At 43.0% G+C, this 20,794-nt stretch overlaps 1 protein-coding gene across 2 annotated transcripts in view; it reads right to left on the bottom strand.

Moving 5' to 3' along the window:
- FRY (FRY microtubule binding protein) overlaps positions 1-20,794 on the bottom strand; it is a 524,498-nt gene that overhangs the window by 403,112 nt on the left and 100,592 nt on the right. The window lies entirely within an intron of this gene.

Raw genomic sequence — 20,794 nt, 5'->3', positions numbered from 1 at the left:
CACGGACCACCAAGAGAACGGACATATTGCTTTGGAAGAAGTACAGCCAGAACGCTCCTTAGGCGCAAGAATGGCGAGACTTCGTCGCACGCACTTTGGACACGTTCTCAGGAGGGATCAGTCCCTGGAGAAGGACATCACGCTCGGCAAAGTAGAGGGTCAGTGAAAAAGAGGAAGACCTTCAGCGAGATGGGTTGACACGGTGGCTGCAACAATGGGCTCAAGCTTAGCAACAATTGTGAGGATGGCGCGGGACCAGGCAGTGTTTCGTTCCGTTGTACACAGGGGTCACTATGAGTCGGAACCGACTCACGAACACTGCTGGCGCAGTGGTTAAAGCACTCAGCTGTTCGCCTAAAGGTCTGCATTTCGAACCCACCAGCTGCTCCTCAGGTAAAAGACGCGGCAGTCGGCTTCCGTAAAGATTTACAGCTTTGGGAACTCAACGTGGCGATTCTACCTTGTCCTACAGGGCGCTACGCCGGCGATGGGTGTGGTGGTTTTGTTTTATTCTCCTATAAATCTTTTGAATTATTCTAATTTTCTAACCTTCAAAATATTATGTGTTCTGTATTAAATGATGTTACCATTTCAGGAATATTTTATTCTTCCTGATAGTGCTGATAGTAGGATATTATCATTCTCTTTGAAAGCTGAAATACTCCATGGAGCCATGAGTTCCTTGTGAAATTTTTGGTAGTTTTTAAATAACCCATTGTCGTTGGGTCTATTCTGATTCATACTGACCCTACAGGACAGAGTAGAATTATCCCACAGGGTTTCCAAGGAGCGACTGGCGGATTCTAACTGCTGACCTTTTGGTTAACAGCCGCAGCCCTTAACCACTGTGCCACTAGGGCTCCAGCTTTTAAATAAACCAAAAACAAACAAACAAACCCACTGCCGTAGAGTCAATCTGACTCATAGCGACCCCGTACGATTTCCGAGGCCGTAAATCCCTATGGAAGCAGTCTACCACATCTTTCTCCTGCGGAGCCCCTGGTGGTTTCAAACCACTGACCATTCAGTTAACCACTGATTGCGTTAACCACTGCACCACCAAGGCTTCTCTAGCTTTTAAATAGCTTTGTGGAATTCTCTCACTTTTTTTGAGAAAACTGCAACTTGAAAACTGTACAGTTTTATAACTGTAACCATCTCATTGTCACGTTGCCAGAAATGATCCACAACGAAGTTTTCAGGACGGTCAGGGTTAGCCAATTTGGCTTCTGAATTTCAATCTGAATGAGCTGTACTGAATACCCAGCACATATTTCCTATTTCTGAGGAATTTCTTCAGTTTTTCAGCTGCAGGTTCCCATAATGTAACGGGTCTGTCACCAGGAACAAGATAATTGTATACAATGTGAGAACCACAGATACCACCAAGTCAAGGGGCCCAACTGATACACTTCTCAAAGAGGTCGGCCAAAACCAAAATCCAGCTTAGCCGCTGTGTAGTCAACGCCAACTCCTGGTGACCCCACGTGACAGAGCAGACGTGTCCCATAGGGTTTCCAGGTTGTGATCTTTACAGAAGCAGGTCGCCAGGTCTTTCACCCAAGGAGCCCCAGGGTGGGATTAAAACGACAACTTTTTGATTAGCAGCCAAGCAAGCGTTAAAAAAAAAAAAAAAAAAAACCTTGCCATCAAGTCAATTCCAACACAGAGAGACCCCATGACAGAGCAGAACTGCCCCATGGGTTTCCTAGGCCGTAATCTTTATGGGAGCAGATTGCCAGGTCTTTTTCCCGAGCAGCCACTTGGTGGGTTTAAACCACCAACCTTTCGGTTAGCAGCTGAGCACTTAACTATTGTGCCATCAGGGCTCCTTACTCTGTGTAGAGGGGACACCACACTGTAAAGCCTCTTGGTCAAGGCTTCCTGATGGAGAGGGGAATGGAAAAGGAAGGCTGTCCTCTCTGCGGTGAGAGCAAGTTCACCAGGCAGACGTAGGGACCCCAAGCAAAGGAACAAGGAGTGGCTCAGCACCACATGTCCAGAGAATGGCAAGTGTTCCAATCCTGTGCCTACAATGGGGCATTGTTGTTTTTGTTGTTGATGGGTGCTGTCCAGTCAATTCCAACTCAGAGCGCCCCCTTGTGACAGAGTAGAGCTGCCCCATACGGTTTCCTAGGCTGTAATCTTTGTGGGAACAGATCACCAGGTCTTTTCTTGTGGAACCACTGGGTGGGTTCAAACCGCAAACCTTTCAGTTAACAGCCGAGTGTTTAATCATTGCACCACTATGAAAAGGACAGACATTGGCAAATCAAGACTGGACAATCCCAGAGAAATGGGGCAGAAGGAAAAAAGAATAAAGTGGCATTATTATATTTTTTAAACCTCACCATAAATCAGACAACTGGAAATCTCTTATTTAAAAATAAATAATAAAAAGAAAAGTCTGTATAAAAAAAAAAAAAACTGACTCCAATCTTTTCAAACAAGTTGGTAATGCCTAACAAAATGTAAAAAGATGTTTTAAAAAATCTGGCTCCAGCAAGCGACCCTTCTCTTGAATCATCTTCCTTAATCCCTGTGATGCAGGGATTTGCTGAAGCCGAAACACACGTTTTGAAGGCCACACAGACTGTACATTTAAAGAAAAAAAAAAAGCTTTGGAACCAGTTTATACTGGCTTGAAATCCAACTTCACATACAGTGGCATTCTTCCTTGTTCTATTCTGCAAGTCTCAGCGAAACACCAGGGCGACTGGCTGGCCTTTTCGCAAACTAAGGCAGGGCTCGAGGGCACATTTTTCTGGGCTTGGCTCTGGCTCTCTCTGGGGAAAGAGTTCAACACAAACACATCTGTCTCCCTGTCCTCCCCGACACAGCCACGTGGTATGTGAGGAGAAGGAGGACCGGTTTCTGGTTTACTCTCAGGCTTCGGGAACTGAACTGGAGTGTGCGTTCACAGAAGAGTAAGAGCTTTTGAATTTTTTTTCTCCAAATACTAGACAATGTAGTCTCAGAGATGTGGCTGGCAAAACCAGGTGGGCAAGTGACAGCTGTGTCAGAGGATGGTGGGAGCACTGGGGCACACAGCAGGTGTCTCCATCGCTGATTTTAACCGTCATCTGTGTGCTAGTGACGTCCAAGCCCGAGCTCCCTGCCAAACTTCCGCGTGGCGTTTCAGGGTTGTATATTCAATTGTGTACTGAACGTTCCCAGTTGGAAACTCAGCAACCCCAAACTGGACCCCCCAAACCTACAGCTCCTGAATTTCTGATCTCCCTAAAACGGCATTAAGGCCCTTTGGTGGTGCGCAACAATTAAACGCTCGGCTGCTAACTGAAAGGTTGGCAGTGAGAACCCACTCAGCAGTTCCACAGGAGAAAAGGTCTGGCAATCTGCTCCCATAAAGATGACAACCTAGGAACCCCTGTGGGGCAGTTCTACTGTGTCACCTGGAGTTGCTGTGAGTTGAAATCGACTTGTCAACACCCAACACAAAACCATAAAATGGCATTACCGTTCACCCAGTGCTTCAAGCCAGTACTCTGTCTGGCTGCTCCTGGTCTTAGTTCCTCAAGCATTCCACCTTAGACAGGACATCTTTTTTTCTTTTTTAAAAACATTTAACATTTTATTGTGCTTTAGGTGAAAGCTTACAGAGCAAATTAGTTTCTCATTCAAAAATTTATACACATATTGTTTTTTGACATTGGTTGCAAGCCCTACAATGTGTCAGCACCCTCCCCCTTTCCACCCGGGGCTCCCCGTTTGCATTCGTCCAGTTTTCCCGGCCCCTCCTGGCCTTCTCGTCTTTGTTTTAGGGCAGGTGTTGCCCATTTGATCTCGTATACCTGATTGACCTAAGGAGCACGTTCCTCATGTGTGTTACTGTATGTGTTTTTAGGCCTGTCTAACCTTTGCCTGAGAGGTGGACTTGGGAGTGGCTTCAGTTCTCAGTTAGCAGGGTGTCTGGGATCCGTAGTCTCCGGGGTTCCTCTAGTCTCTGTCAGACCAGTAGGTCTGGTCGTTTTTGTCAACATGGCATCTTGACCTTTCATATCTTAGCAAACATCCCTTAGCCCATTTTCCTCTTTAAAATGCTGCTGAGAACTGGGCAGAACCCCTCCGACGCGTTAACCAGTCCCTGACGTTAGGGGCCTAGTTCCACCCTTGATACCAACGCTACTGGGACACCAGATCATTTCAGCCTTGTCACCGCCATATCGCCCTACTGTCTTATGGTCTGGCCAACGAAAACTCCCAAACTTCAGTGCTGACTTGCCGTGAGGGTGGGTGTGCCAATGCTCGCCTGGACAACGGACTTTCGGAAACACACCTGAGGGCTTCTCTGTCACTGCCATTAAATTCCGTTTTCACGGTTTTGGCTCCAGGCTCCAGCCTTTGCTTTGTCTCCACATGTTTGGGGTTGTATTTGAGAGGGAGGCTGAAAGGGGAGTATTCAGCATCTTTTTAAAATTATTTTTATTCAGAAAAAGATCTCTGACCAAAAAATCCAAAATTACACATTTTGGACTTGGAAAAACAAATCGTTTTAAACTAGGATTAAGCTATTTAATTTTCCGGCATCTTTGTCTCCATTTTCTGATATATAAAAAGGAGGTATTTTTCCTCTTTCCGTGCCTTCTGTGAATTAAGTACATTATGAATATATAACATATGTGTGTGTGTGTTGTGTATGAATCTGTGTGGGTCCCTGGGTGGTGCAAGTGGTTAGGCACTTGACTATTAATGGGAAGGATGGTGGTTCAACCCTACCCAGAGACCCCTCGGAAGTAAGGCCTGGCAATCTGCTCCTAAAAGGTCATGGCCTGCTGGTCCCATCCTGCCCAGGGCAAAGGAGGTCGAAGGAAAACAAAGACACATGGGAAATGTTAGTCCAAAGGACTGAAGGACCACATGGACCGTAGCCTCCACCAGCCTAAGCCGAAGAACTAGATGGTGCCGGGCCACCACCACCAACTGCTCTGACGGGGATCACAGTAGAAGGCCCCAGACAGAGCTAGAGATAAATTTAGAACAAGATTTAATTTCAGACACACACACACACACACACACACAAAAAGACCAGACTAACTGGTCTGACAGAGAATGGCAGAACCCCGAGACTACGGCCCCTGAACACCCTCTTAACTCAGAACTGAAGCCCCTCCAGAAGTTCACCCTTCAGCCAAAGATTAGACAGGTCTATAAAACAAACAATAACACACGTGAGGGTCATGTTTCTTAGATCAATTATATGAGACCGAAAGGGTGATACCTGCCCCAAAGCAGTGGCTAGAAGGCAGGAAGGGACAGGAAAGATGGACTGATGGAAATGGGGAATTGGGGAGTGGAAGGGGAGAGTGTTGACATGTTGTGGGGATTACAACCAATACCACAAAACAATTTGAGTAGAAATTGTTGAATAAGAAATTTTAAAAAAAGGTCCCAGCCTTGAGAATGGTATGGATCAGCTCTACTCTGCACACGTGGAGTGGCCATGAGTCTGAACCAACTCGACAGCAACTAGCAACAACAAACATATATATATAATGACAGATACAGATAACTATATGTGTATCTACATCTAGAGATAGAGATACATATTTCCATTCTAGAGACAGGAATACGCACCTCCACATACAGGATGCTCCTTGCCTCTTCCAGCTTCTGGCGGCTCCAGGCATTCCTTGGCTTGTGGCTACATCACGCCCCTGTCTCTGACCCACATGACCATCTCCTCTTCTCTGTGTTTCTCCTCCTTGTGTCTCTTACAAGGGTACTTGTCATTGTATTTGGGGCTCACCTGATATTTCAGGATGATCTCATATTAAGATCTTTCACTGAATTGTATCTGCAAAGAACCTTTTCCCAAATAAAGTCACATACACATAGGTTCCAGGGGTCAGGACAGGGGCATATCTTTTGGGGGGCCACCATTCAATCCACACCAACATGGATTCGCATGTTAGGTAGTATTACTCTGGCAAATGAAACAGTACCTATGTCATTGTAACACCACTTCAATAAAGTTTATTTATTAGACACTCCACAAACTAAGGATAGGTGAGAACTTCCTCAACCTAATAAAGGGCATCTGTGGCACAATGGTTAAGAGATCAGCTGCTAACCAAAAGGCTGGCAGTTTGAATCCACTAGCTGCTCCCTGGAAACCCTAAGGGGCAGTTCTACTCTGTCCTATAGGGTCACTATGAGTCAGAATTGACTAGACAGCAACGGGTTTGGTTTTGGTTCGGGTATGACAAACTTATAGTTAACATCATATTTAATGGTGAAAGACAGAATGCTTTCCCTCTGAGATCAGGAAGAAGGCAATGATGTCCACTCCCATCACTTCTACCCAACATTGTGCTGGTGGTTCTACCCATCGCAATCAGGTAAGGAAGGGAAATAAGAGGCATGCGGAAATGAAGAGTACACCTGCCTTTATTTGCAGGTGACAGCTGTCTATGTAGAAAATCTGATAGAATCTACAAAAAAACTACTAGAACTAATGAGTGAGTTCAGCAAGCTGCAGGACACAAAATCAACAGCAGAAATATGTACTAGCGGTTGAAATTTAAACTGGATTAAGCAGAAATTGAAATAAAATAACATGAAAAATATGAAATACTTAGGGATAAATCTGACAAAAGATGTGAAAGATACGCACATTGAAAACTATAAAATATTGTTAAGAGAATTTCTCTGATTTCATCAGGAGAAATTAAAGGAATCCAAATAATGGAGAGATACACTGTGTTCATGAGTCAGAAGGCTCAGTAGTGTAAGATGTCAGTTCTCTCCATGTTGGTCTACAGATTCAATCCAGTCGATTCCAGTCAAAATTCCAGACTTTTTTTTTTTTTGGTAGAAATTAACAAACTGATGCTAAAATCAGTGGAGTCACTAGGAGGGTACAGGGGGCGTGGACCACACAGGGTGACAACTATCAGAGGAGGTGACACCAAAATGACTGTCTATAAATTTTGGGGGCAGTTTTTCAGCAGCTAATTATTTTTATAAAAATATCCCTGGAGTTAGTTATAAAAAAAAAAAAAAAAATTTTCCTGTAAGCCCAGCTTACATGTATCAGTATACCTGCAAGGCTAAATCTCTATGCTAATTTACATTTTGAACCTTCCAATGTGCTCAGCTCAGAGCTGTCATTATGACTCAGTCACAGTGACACTTTGAATCACGTGATTTCATTTGCGCCAGCTACAAGCACATGTGTTGTTTTCATTGTTTTTACAGTCACTGATTTTTGTCAAATTTTCTGGTGTTTTAGCTACAATATTGTGGCAATTAGTATTTGTGAGCCTATATCAGTAACTTTTTTGAGAATGAAGTAATAAAGGAAAAGAGGGAGAAAAATCAGAAAAGGCTTCTGCTCAGTTACTAGTAATATTGTATAATGAATAAAGCTATAATTTAATGTGGAAAGATTTCACAAAACAATTTGTTGTATTTTATTCATATAATCTAAGAAATATATTTAAGTAATTTATGACTATATCACATAGTATTTTATGATTAAAATTGATAATAAACTTACATGTATAACAATTATTGATTATGTAACTCTGATAACTAAATTGAGAAAGTAACAGTTTAGAACACGAAGTGAGAGAAATGCTGTGTTTCTTGATACATGTTTAGAAATATAACTCAAATTTTAAATTCAAGTTTTTAAATTTTAGTCTTTTTACAATTTTCTTTAAAAACATCACCGTCTTGCAAATATACGCTTGACTTTAATGAAATTTTCTGGCTTTAATTTTGAATTACTGTTTTAAAAAATAGTGACTCATTAAAACGTGAGTTGGTGAAAGACAGAGATTTCTATGAAGTCATTCACAGGTTTGCAGCTTTGAAGGCAGGAACGGGAAGTTCTGATTTAGTCAAGATGTTCACTAAGTGCTGGCGTGCTTGTGTATTTGTGCCTGTTCATTTTTACGGTACGATTTATAAATTTAAAAATATGTTTCCCTGTGCATTTGTCTACAACTTCTACACTACTTGGGCCATTACTGATTATGCAAATCTAATCCATTAATGTGCCTCATGTCACGGTAAAGTTCAAGATTAAAATGAACATAATTTTGATGTAGTTCTTAAACGTTTCTCCTTCGAACTCTATTGTTTTCTTACCAAATTTTCACTTTAACCACGTGAAGCTATGTAAACGCAAATACATTTATGCTGTGCATATGATATTGTAATTCAAAGCAGAAATTTTATTTTGCTAGTTGTTTAAGTCACTACTATTGCCATTACGTTTGGTGATATATGGGAATTAGGATTTACAAGGAACGTTAGCACAAAAAACATTAGTAAGGATTCTGTCTGGTCTGGTACGGGAGGAGGTGGGGGTGCCCAGAGTTAGCGCACTGGGTGACACCAACCCTGGTGCTGCCACTGCTAAAATTCACACGGAAATGCAACAGACCAGTAACAGGCAAAACGTCTTGCGCCTATTTTTTTAAGAGAGAAAGTAACAACTAGATTGGACTTTTTAATATTATTTCCTAATCCATCCCAAAATTACTAGGTTATTACTTGTATTATCTAGGTGTAAATGGCTCTTTGTACTTGGTATATTCCTGGGGGCATATACCTCCCTGTCCTAAAAGACTCCAAATAAATCACCCATAGGTCTGTCAGACTGCTTGAGGTGTGGTGCACTCCTCAGTTTATCAAGCATCTCTTCAAAATATGATCCTACTAAGAGATTATGTGTGGAACAAATGAGAAAAAAAAATTTTTTTTTAAATAAGCAAAACAGCTTTGAAAAAGAACAAAGGCCTAACACTACTTGATATCAAGACTTGGTATTATTATTTTTTTATTATTGTTGTTGCTGGGTGCTGGCAAGTCGATTCTGCCCCATAGGGTTTTCTAGGCTGTAATTTTTATGGGAGCAGATTACCAGGTTTTTCTTCCACAGAGCCGCAGGGTGGGTTCAAACCGCCAACCTTTTGGTTAGCAGCCAAGCACTTAACTGTGGCACCACCAAGGCTCATTTAGGCATTAACAAAATTGCACTAATAAAAAACCAAGCCAAACCCATCGCCATCAAGTTGGTTCTGACTCACAGCAAACTCATGTGACAGAGCAGAACTGCCCCATAGGGTTTCCAAGGCTGCAATCTTTACAGAAGCAGACTGCCACATCTTTCCCCCGCAGAGTGGCTGGTGGGTTTGAACCGCTGACCTTTCAGTTAGCAGTTGAGTGCTTAACCATCACATCACCAGGGCTCCTTCTAAAGCTACAATAATCAAGACAGCGTGGTACTGGCATAAAGACAGACAAATCAATGGGGTAGAGTGTCCAAACACAGAAGGCTCATTTTTAGCAAAGTTCTAAAGGCAATTCAGTGGATTAAGGGCAGTCTTTTCAACAAATGGTGATGCAACAACTGTAGAGCCATATGCAAAAGCAAAAAACATTTGATCTTCACTTCGCACTGCAGACAAAAGTTAACTCAAAATGGATCACAGACCTAAAGCTATAAAATTTCTAGAAGAAAACATAGCAGAAGATTCCTGTGATCCTGGGTTAGGCAAATATTTCTTATTTCCGACACTAAAATCATGATCCATAAAAAATAATTAATAAATTGGACTTCATCAGAATTATAAAATCTGCTTTTTTGATAACCACTGCGAAGAAAATGAAAAGATGAGCCACAAACCGGGAGAAAATATTTGTAAAGCACATATATATGATAAATTACATGTATCCATAATACATAAAGAAGTCTCAAAACTCAGTAATAAGAAAGCAACCCAGTGAAAAACACGCACTTCACCAAAGGAGACATACGGATGGCAAACAAACACATGAGATGTGCTCACCGTCGTCAGTCATGAAGGAAATGCAAATTAAAACCACAGCCACATACCACTACACACCTATCAGAATGGCTAAAACTAAAAAGACTGACCATGCCAAGTGCTGGTGAGGACGCCGAGTAACTGCAACTCTAGCACACCACTGGTGGGAATGTAAAATGGTACGAACATTTTTGGAAAACAGTTTGACGGTTTCATAAAAATTTAACCCAATACCAGCCATTCCACTGCTAGTATTTACTCAAAACAAACAAAAAGAACAAATAAATGAAAGAATAAGTCCATACGAGAATTTGTACGTGAATGTTCACAGCAGATTTACTTCGGAGAGCCACGTATAGAAACAAAACCTCCACCATTACGTGAATACATAAACAAACTATGGTATACCTATAGGATGGACTATCACTTAACAATAATATTAAAAATACATTGTCAATATCACTTAACAATGTATCAATAGTAACAGAAAAATTATTGTTACATGATTCAACATGGTTGAATCTCAAAAGACTTACATTGAGTTAAAGAACCCCGGACCAAAAAGACTGAATATTGCATGAACATATTTATATAAAATTCCAGAAAATGTAAACTAATCTACAGAGACAGAAAACAGATCAGTGGTTGCCCAGTAATGGGTAAGGAAAAGTAAGAGGAAGGGATTCCAAACGGCATGATGAAATATTAAGGGGGGGTTGGATTCATGGGTGTATACATTTGTCAAAACTAATCAGACTGTATGCTTTAAGTGTTCACTTGAAGTACAGTTTCAGTGTGTTTTGTTGTTATTGTTGGGCACCGTTGAGTCGATTCCAATTCCTATCGATCCCATGTGACAGACCAGAACTGCCCCACAGGGTTACTTGGCTGTAAACTTTACAGGAGCAGATCACCAAGTCTTTTCTCCCACAGAGTGGTTGGGTGGGCTTGAACCACCAACCTTTCAGTTAGCAGCCAAGCTTTCAACTGCTGTGCCACCAGGGCTCCTTTTGCGCAGTTTATTATATGTCAATTACACCTCAATAAAACACGTGATTTTTGTTCATTCATTTGTTCTCCAAAGGCAGTGTTATACTTCCCCTCGGTGCATTTGACCAGGGATTCAGAAACGTTCTGGACTCCAGCTAATAAAATTAGTAAGTAAAAGAGAAAATGACTCTTTTGATCTCATCACCTGTATCAAGGCTGAGTTAAAAATAAACATACACCCAACAGATATGTGAATCTTTTTCACTTGAGACAACCCAAACCAAACCCACTGCCACAGAGTTCAAGTGACAGAGTAGAATGGGCCCATAGGGTTTCCAAGGCTCTACGGAAGCAGACTCCTACATCTTTCTCCCTTGGAGCAGCTGGTGGGTTTGAACCGCCAACCTTTGGTTAGCAGCCAAGTGCTTTCACCACTGCACCACCAGGGCTCCTTTTGCTTGAGACAAGTAAGGATTTTCTTATAAGGATTTCCTGACTGGTGAATGCCCGGAAGGATGTCTTCTCTGAGAGGGCTCCCAGGTACCCCGTTCACTGTTCCAGTGCTTGGCCCAGAGAAGGTGCTCAGCGAATACTGCAGAACAGATGGAAGAGTCAATGAGTGAAAGATGTGATGGAATAAGAAGGTGTCTCTTGGAAGAAAGAGTTTCCTCAGAAACTACCAAGAAAAAAACTGTGAAATCATCTTGCCCAAAGCAGTTCAACATCAGGATAAACGCTGGCTGGCTTCATGCAGCCTTGGGAGAAAACAAAGGTCTAGAGAAGATGAGCTGATCTCCCAAGTCTTCTCTCTTTTTCGGATGCTGACGACGCTCTTCAGACCAACCTATGTGAGCCCTGCAGATGCAGGCGGCAGGAGCCCTGGTGTTATTAATAAAATCAAAGAAACCAAAGCTGTGCCAGATGAGGGCTCTGGCGTAGCCTCCTGCCCAGGGCCACAGTTGCTCTTTCACAGAGACCTCCTGGAGCTAACGCTTTCACCCATCATCTTCAAATAGCAGATCTGTGGAAGCCCTAGTGTCAGAGGTGCTCCCAGGTCAGAAACGCCTAGAACATTCTGCAAACAACGTACCTCTTTAGAGAGACTCAGCGTGCAAGCTCAAAGCTCCTGAATCTTCCAGCAGAGAACTCCACCTAACTTTGTGTAACCAGGCATTTTCCATGCGTATCTGAATACAGAACTTTATTCCCACTTTTTTCCTGTAATGACTATTAATATCCTTTAGCCCTGATGTCCTGCAAGGCAAAGCTTGGGAAGTGCTGCCTTAACACAAAGCCATTGCTCGAACAGTCACTGTGGGCGTCGTGGTAGGAGACGGCTGGAATAGCCTCAAACTCCTGTTGGTTCCTAACAAAGCTCCTTCTTCCTTACAAGTGCGACATGCACCCGATGGATAATCAACTACTCTTACCTGTGCTAAAGAAGGCGTTAAGGCGCTCTGGAGGTGCAACGGTTAAGCACTTGGCTGCTAACTGAAAGGTTGCTGGTTCTAATCCACTCATCAGCACTACGGAAGAAAGGCCTGGCTAACTACTTCCATAGATTATTGTTATTGTCAGTTGCTGAAGAACTGATTCCAACTCATGGCGACCCCGTGTGTGCAGGGTAGAACTGCCCCACAGGGTTTTTGAGGCTGTGATCTTTGGGAAGCAGAGTGCCAGGCCTGTTTTCCAAGGTGCCTCTTGGTGGGTGGGTTTTGGCCAGAAGTTGAGTGCTTAACTGTTTGTGCCACCCAGGGACTCCTCCGTAAAGATTATCGCCAAGGAAGTCCTATGGGAAAGTTCTACTCTATAACACATGGGATCGTTCTGAGTCAAAGTCGACTTGACAGCAATGAGTTTGGTTTGGGTTTGGTTTACTGAGGCCATATTGGGAGTATTTATGTCTCAGAGTCCAGTGATGTTGTCTTAGGGTTCTGGGGATCAGACACAGTCCGCAGGGGGCAAAGAGGTGTGGCTCTAGCAATACCCCTATCTCTTTGGACTAACAGAGGCAGGTAGGCTTGACTGTTAACAAGACAAATCAAGCAGGTGAAATGACAGGGGCCCTGCTGGTGCAAGAGTTAAGCATTCAGCTGCTAACCAAAAGGTTGGAGGTTCTAACCCACTGTGAGGCTCCATGGGAGAAAGACCTGGAGATCTGTTCCTGTAAAGATTACAGCCTAGAAAAAACCAATGGGGCAGTTCTACTGTGTCACATGCAGTCACTATGAGTTGGAACTCGACAGCACCCAACAACAAAGAAGGTAAAGTAATTTCAAATCATTTATACGAGGCTGTGGAGTCCAATATAAGCCAAATGAATTGTCTTTAAGGTTATAATTAATATTATAAGCAAATAAATGAATTCATATACTTAGCACACATCAAGTGATGGAACGAGTGAGTAAAGTCAAAATCGAATTTATATTTTTTCTACACATTATCTTCAAAGGAGACAGAAAATACCGAAAGTTAACCATGTTCTCACTAAGTCAGAAATTACTCCGTGATACGCAAACCTGTATTTTTCTTGTTGTTGAGCAAGTTTCTCCACAAAGGATAGGCTATCACACCACTCTTATGAAATGCTATCCTAACAGGGAGGTCAGTTTTTTTCCATCTATGATAGATTGTGGTTTCATTTCAGCCTTCTTAGAGACGCAGAAGTTTGACTAGTAATTTAATAAAAGCAATTTTGTGGAATTCCATTTTCCACAGTAAGTCTTCTAAATCTTTCCGGAGGTGAACTGCCGTCTCAATTTCAGCTTTATTATCTTCATTTTTGTCAGGCTTTTATGTTTTACTTATGATTTAGATGAAAGGCGAGGTTTTTAAGTGGTTTTTCTAAATCCCTTTTAAGTTGAGAAATGATTCTTAAGGACTTTACAGTAACAAGACATTTAAGAATTTAGAAAATTTCAGAGTTTGGGGAAAAGTAGCATGAAATCCTCAATGCACTCAGACTTGAACATGGTTGTCATTGTTGTGTGCCTTCGAGTCAATTCCAACTCATAGTGAGCCCACGTGACAGAGCAGAACTGCCCGGTAGGGTTTCCTAGACTGTAATCTTTACTGGAGCAGATAGCCAGGTCTTCCTCCCGTGCAGCTGCTGGTGGGTTTGAACCGCTGACCTTTTCGTTAACAGCAGAGTGCTTAACCGTTGTGCTATCAGGGTTCCTGACTTTAAAATAACATATGATATTTAGCAACTGTTACTGGTCTGCCATTCTAGGAGAGGAATCATAAGAAATAAAAACCTTTGAATTATTTAATAAGAGAGTTCCCTGTATTGTTTGAGTTGTCATTTTGGAAAGTGATATATTTCGTACTCTACAAATAAACAAAGAAGGCTTTTTCCCCCTTGGAAAACATCTACGATTTCACTTCCACTACAAAACATTGAAATGGCTTCAGTGAATAAATGCCCAGATCTACAAAGATGCAGCATTTTCTAGTTTCACACTTACTCGGGGGGGGGGGGGGGGGTGCTGGGAAATGTCTATCGTTAGAATTGTGGGGTTGTTGTCGTTGCTGTTGTGGGGTGCCTCCAAGTCGATTCTGACTCACAGTGACTCCACGTGACTGAGCTGAGCTGCCCCACAGGGCTTCCAAGGCTGTCATCTTTACGGCAGCAGATCACCAGGTCGTTCTCTTGTGGAGCTGCTGGTTGGGTTCAAACCACCGGCCTTTCAGTTAACAGCCGAGCGCCTAACCGTTTGTGCCACCAGTGCTCCCTTCATACTTACTGCAAAGTGGGGGGAAAAAAGGCTGGGAAACGTATATTGTTAGCCTGGTGGCACAGTAGTTATGAGCTTGGCTGCTAACCAAAATGTCGCAGTTCAAATCAGCTGCAAAAGACCTCTTTAAAGTGTTGAAAAGCAACGATGTCACCTTGAGGACTAGGGTGCACTTGCCCCAAGCCATGATGTTTTCAATCGCCTCATATGCATGTGAGAGCTGGCAAGGAATACTGAATATACCATGGACTGCCAAAAGAATGAACAAGCCTGTCTTGGAAGAAGTACAACCAGAATGCTCCTTGGAAGCAAGGATGGTGAGACATTGTCGTCTCACAGAGTTTGGACGTATTATATGAGGAGGGATCAGTCCCTGGAGAGGGACATCATGCTTGGTAAAGTACAGGGTCAGCGAAAAAGAGGAAGACCTTGAACGGGATGGATTGACACAGTGGCTGCAACAATGGGCTCAGGCATAGCAACACTTGTGAGGATGGCGCAGGACCAGACAGTGTTTTGATCTGTTGTGCACGGGGTCGTTATGAGTTGGAATAGGCTCGACGGCACCTAACGACAACAACAAACAACAAGCTACTCCTTAGAATCCCTATGGGGCGGCTCTACTCTGTCCTATAGGTCGCTATGAATCAGAATCGACTTGACGGCAATGGGTTTGATTTGGTTTGTAAAGCGGTGGGATGTATTAAAAGTGACTTTATTAGATAGTCGAAGACATAGAAGGTTCTGACTTCTTGAGGTTGTTTGCTCTTCTTTCCCCAGGCCAAACAAGTTGGTCATTTAAATCTTCTTTTCATATCCTGTAGCTGTCAAATGCTCCTCCTGGACATGGTTTCAAATCTGTAATTTTCTCCATATACGGCTCTTTTTTTTTGGGAGGAGATATGTGTTTTTTTTTTCCACGGTGTTTTGTCTGCATTCCTTGCAAACAAACTTGTCTTCTCATGCAATGGTTCCAAGAATCCTTATTATTTTATTTACCCTTAGTGGCGGGGAGGGGAATAGTATACACACATATACATGTGTGCGGACGTGTGTGTGTGTGTGTGTGTGTGTGTGTATGTGTGTGTGTGGATGTATGTTGTTGTTCTAGGTGCCGTCGAGTCTATTTCTGACTCATAGCGACCCTACAGGACAGAGTAGAACTGCCCCATGGGATTTCCTAGGCTATAATCTTTACGAGAGCAGATCACCAGGTCTTTCACCCATGAAACCCCTGGGTGGGTTCGAACCGACAACCTTTCAGTTAGTAGCTGAGTGGTTAACCACTGTGCCACTAGGGCTCCTTATGTATGAGTATAAACTTGGATGTTTAATTGAGCATCATTAACTGATGGAGAAAATTTAATCAATCCCTCTTCTCATTTCAAATATTGGCTGTGTGCTCTTCAGATATATATGATTCTCAAGGCTACATTTCCACCCCAGGTTTCTGCTCAGATATCCAAGTACCTGACTATCTGATACCACTTCCACCTGGATACTCAGGGTCACCTGAAGCTTGACAGGTGCAAAACTGAAATCATCGTGTTCTCTAAATCGCTGCTCCTGCTATGTGCTCTTGTTCGTCTGAGTTTCTAACTTGGAAATCATTCTAAACTCCTCCTCTCACCACCACAGACTAAGCACTTACGGGAGCTGCTGATTTTATCTCTGTGAATTCCTCTCTTCCTGCCACCATTGTTCTAATTCAGGTCTCCCTTAACTCTTTATTTTATTGTTTTTTAAAGTATTTATTGTGTTTTTGGTGAAAGTTTACACAGCAAATTAGGTTCTTATTTAACAATTTCTGTACATATTATTCAGAGACATTGGTTACATTTTTCACAATATGTCAGCAGTCTCATTATTTCCATTCTGCTTGCTCTTTTTCCCTTAATCTAGCTTCCCTGATGCCCCTCACCGTCTCATGTTTGGTCTAGGGAAGATGTTTACCGCTTGGTTCCATTTAGAGGAGCACAGGGCTCACTCACCCTTAACTCTTGCCTGGATTCTGCAATTGCTTTCTTTCTCCTCTAATGCTCTGCCCAAGGAGCCCTGGTGGCACAATAGCTAAGTGATCAGCTGCTAACTGAAAGGCTGGTGGTTCAAATCCACCCAGTGGTTCTGCAGGAGAAAGACCTGGCAGTCGGCTTCTGTAAAGATTCCTGTTGTTGTTAGATGCCGTCAAGTCAGTTCCGACTCATAGGACCCCACGTACAACAGCATGAAACACTGCCCAGTCCTGTGCCATCCTCACAATAGCCAGTATATTCGAGCACACTGTTGCAGCCACTGCATCAGTCCATCCCGTCAGGGGTCTTCCTCTTTTTGACTACCCCTCTACTTTACCAAGCATGATGTCCTTCTCCAGGGTCTGGTCCCTCCTGATAACATGTCCAAAGTAAGCAAAGTAAAATGTCCAAATGTCTCACCACCTCACTTCGAAGAGGTATTCTGGTTGTACTTCTCCCAATACAGATCTATATGTAATGATTAAAGCCTAGAAAACCCTCCGGGGCAGTTGTACTCTGTCACGTGGGGTTGCTGTGAGTCAGAATTGACTCAACGACATCCAACATCAACAGTACTCTGCCCCTGAAACGTATCCTAAATGCCGATGCCAAAGGGGCTGATCTACAGGGTGAACGGGCATGCCATCTCCTGCGTGTGAACGGCTCCCCATGGCCTACGGACAGAAATTCAACATCAGCTCCACTTGGATACATGACCAAGAGCTTCCTCCATGGCCTGGTGCAGCCCCCTTCGTCACAATCACCCCTTACAGTCACCTGCTTCGTTCTTCCTCCTCTGCAACACGAAGCTGCACGTGGTCGGCTCCCTGCACCCCACTCCACCAGCCATTCCTGAAGTGACACCTTAGTTCACGGTACCACTTTCTCCTGGAGTTCTTTCTTATCAGCAGTTCAAGTCCACCAGCCACTCCTGGGAAACCCTATGGGGCCGTTCTACTCTGTCCTATGGGTTTGCTATGAGTCGGAATCAACTCGACAGCAATAGGTTTGGCTTTTTGGGTTACAACATTGTTAACTGGCTTCTCAAAGAGGTCCTATGTGATGCTTTGATAAAATACAAATTAAGAAAGATAATCAACTGCAAAGCACGTATCTCTGGGAAAACAGGTGACCACACACGGTATGAAGGTAAATATGGCACCGTCCTGGACCGTACGGATTTTATCATCTACTATGAAATTGCTCTGGTCTGGTAGACAGATGAAAGAATATTAGAGCTGGAATTAGAAGACCTGGGTTTGATTCCAGATTTTGGCATTTATTTAGCTGTGTGATTTAGAGAATGTCAGTTAACCTCTCTGAGCTTCTGTCTTCATCTGGACAGTCAGAGTGATAACATCAACCACACAGGAAATAGTTGTGCCTGTGTGTGTAAACAAGATAATCCTGTGAAAGCCCTCGCTACAGGGTTTGGCACAGAGCTGACCCTTTATAAACAATGGCTGATTCTGAATCTTTACGACTTGCATTGAATTTCACAAGTCAATCTGAGAGTAAAATTCCTCTTATTTTCACACAGTGCAAGACATAGAAATAAAAACATATACCGAGCATAGGAGTCCCTGGATGATGCAAGTGGTTAACGCATTCGGTTGGTAACCAAAAGGCTGCAGGTTCGAGTCCACCCAGAGGCACCGCAGAAGAAAGGCCTGGAGATCTACTTCTGAAAAACCAGCCATTGAGAACCCTGCGGGGCACAGTTCTACTCTGACACACACGGGGTCGACATGAGGTGGAGTCAGTGCCACAACAAACGTTGTTCTGTTGTGCTGTGTTTGTAGTGAGCATTATTCTACATAAAATGCAGAAAACCCATGCAAGACAGGTTGTTTAAAAGACGAGTAAAATTATTCCCACGACAAAAACATTCTTCACTTTATGTAAAGATGTGCCACTGCCAGCTTCCCTTGGGCTTCCGGTTCCTTGTGTGTAGATGTGTGTGTGTGTACGTGTGCATGTATGTGTATATATGCGTGTATGTGTGTGCATGCATGTGTATGCGTGTACGTGAGTATATGTGCATGTATGTGTATATATGTGTGTATGTGTGTGCATGCATGTGTATGTGTGTACACGTATGTGTATATGCATGTATGTGTATGTGTGTATATGTGCGTGTATGTGTATATATGTGTGTACGCGTGTATATGTGCATGTATGTGTGTACATGTGTATGTGTGCATGCATGTGTATGTATGTGTGTATATGTGTGTATGTGTGTGCATGCATGTGTATGTGTACGTGTGTGTATGTGTATATATGTGTATGTTTGTGCATGCATGTGTATGTGTGTACGTGTGTATATGTGCGTGTGTACATGTATATGTGTATGTGTGTGCACGCATGTGTATGTGTATATGTGCATGTATGTGTATATATGTGTGTACATGTGTATATGTGTGTATGTGTGTACATGTGTATATGTGTGTATGTGCACACATGTGTATGTGTGTACATGTGCATATGTGTGTATGTTTATATATGTGTGCATGCATGTGTACGTGTGTATGTGTATGTGTGTATGTGTGTATATGTGTGTACATGTGTGCATGCATGTGTATCTGTGTACATGTGTATATGTGCGTGTGTGTATATATGTATATGTGTGCGTATGTGTATATGTGTGTATGTGTGTGCATGCATGTATATGTGTGTGTATATGTGCGTGTCTGTGTATATATGTGTGTGTGCATGCATGTGTATGGGTGTACCTGTGTATATGTGCATGTATGTGTATATACGTATGTGTGTACATGCATGTGTGTGTACGTGTGTATGTGTGTATGTGTATATGTGTGTGTGTGCATGCATGTGTACGTGTGTATATGTGCGTGTACGTATATGCACATGTCTGTATGCATACAACCCACCTTTTTGTACCTTCCTTCTTTCAAGAGCTCATCAAGCCCCACTGTTAAATGAAAAGCTTTATTTACCTAACACCACTCTTAGTAAAAAGAAAGAAAAACTCATTTTTAGGTCGGTGTTTGACGGCTCCTCTGAGCTCTGCTCCTCCCCACTGCTCCTTTTCACTAACACAAGTCAGGGCAAGGAAGGAGAACACTGACAGGCCACACTGTTCATTAGCTAAGCAGCTCTGACTCCATTTCTGCCCCTCCTTCCCCATGCCCATGGGTAAGCTTACTGGCCTTGCTCCTAACGCTATAATCCAAAGAGGCAGCAATCCTTCTCCAGCTGGCTCTGGAGTAAAAATTCAATCAGGTAATGACAGTCTGTGGGATGGAGGGAGCGAGGTTTGGGACTGCAACCTTGCCTGTGGAGAATGAGGTTCTGCGGCCCAGGAGACAGGCTGAAAGCGGGGCAGCTAGCCAAAGGAAGGTGCTGCTCCTTTAAGACAGGTGAGCTCCTGTGATTTGAAACTGTCCTTGCAAAGCCACCCTGTACCAGCCCTGCACCCTACCTGAATAAACAGGCCTATTTATCAGGCTTGTGTCAACATCGACTCACCTCTGTCCCAGAAAGAGAAAAAGCCTGTTCCTGAAGCTCATGGCTGGCTGCTTCAGGTGCAGGCACCTCAAGGGCGTTTCCAACCTGGAATGGCAGTTGGGTCATATTCCCCCAGAAGCTTCTCCAGGCAAGACAGCTTCCTGTCATCCACGTTCGTGTCTTTTTTTATTAAAAAGCCCCAGGATGGGAGAGGTGCCGCGGAAAGAGAGGTCAGGAAAATCCCCTGATTCTTCATTTGGTTGTGCAGCTAGCTAGCTGTGCAACAAGTCTTTTGACCCATTTTCTTTCCCATTCAGAAAAATGGAAGGCGTCCATGACCTGGTTTTCACAATTCCCTGTGGCTCCAAGCATGTATGACTCTAAGGGACACAACGCAAAGTTGTGAAACTACGATTCTCATTGTTAAATTGGAGCAAATTAAAATAAATGAATTAAGTATATGAACAGAAGATTTCAAAGGGCAGCTCGAGAAGACAAAGTATTATAATGACATGTGCAAAGAGCTGGAGATGGAAAACCAAAAGGGAACAACACAGTCACCACTTCTCAAGCTGAAAGAACTGAAGGAAAAATTCAAGCCTCAAGTTACAATATTGAAGGGTTCTATGGGGAAAATATTAACAATGCATGAAGCATCAAAAGAAGATGGAAGGAATACACAAAGATAGAAGGAATAGACCAAAAAGAATTGGCCAACGTTCAACTATTTCAGGAGGTAGCATATGATCAGCTGGTACTGATAAGTCCAAGCTGCACTGAAGGCATT

This window comes from Elephas maximus, chromosome 14 (genome assembly GCF_024166365.1).
Source record: "Elephas maximus indicus isolate mEleMax1 chromosome 14, mEleMax1 primary haplotype, whole genome shotgun sequence".
Lineage (NCBI taxonomy): Eukaryota > Metazoa > Chordata > Mammalia > Proboscidea > Elephantidae > Elephas > Elephas maximus.
Note: the sequence above shows the minus strand (reverse complement) of the source record. Positions and strands in the feature narration are given on the sequence as shown.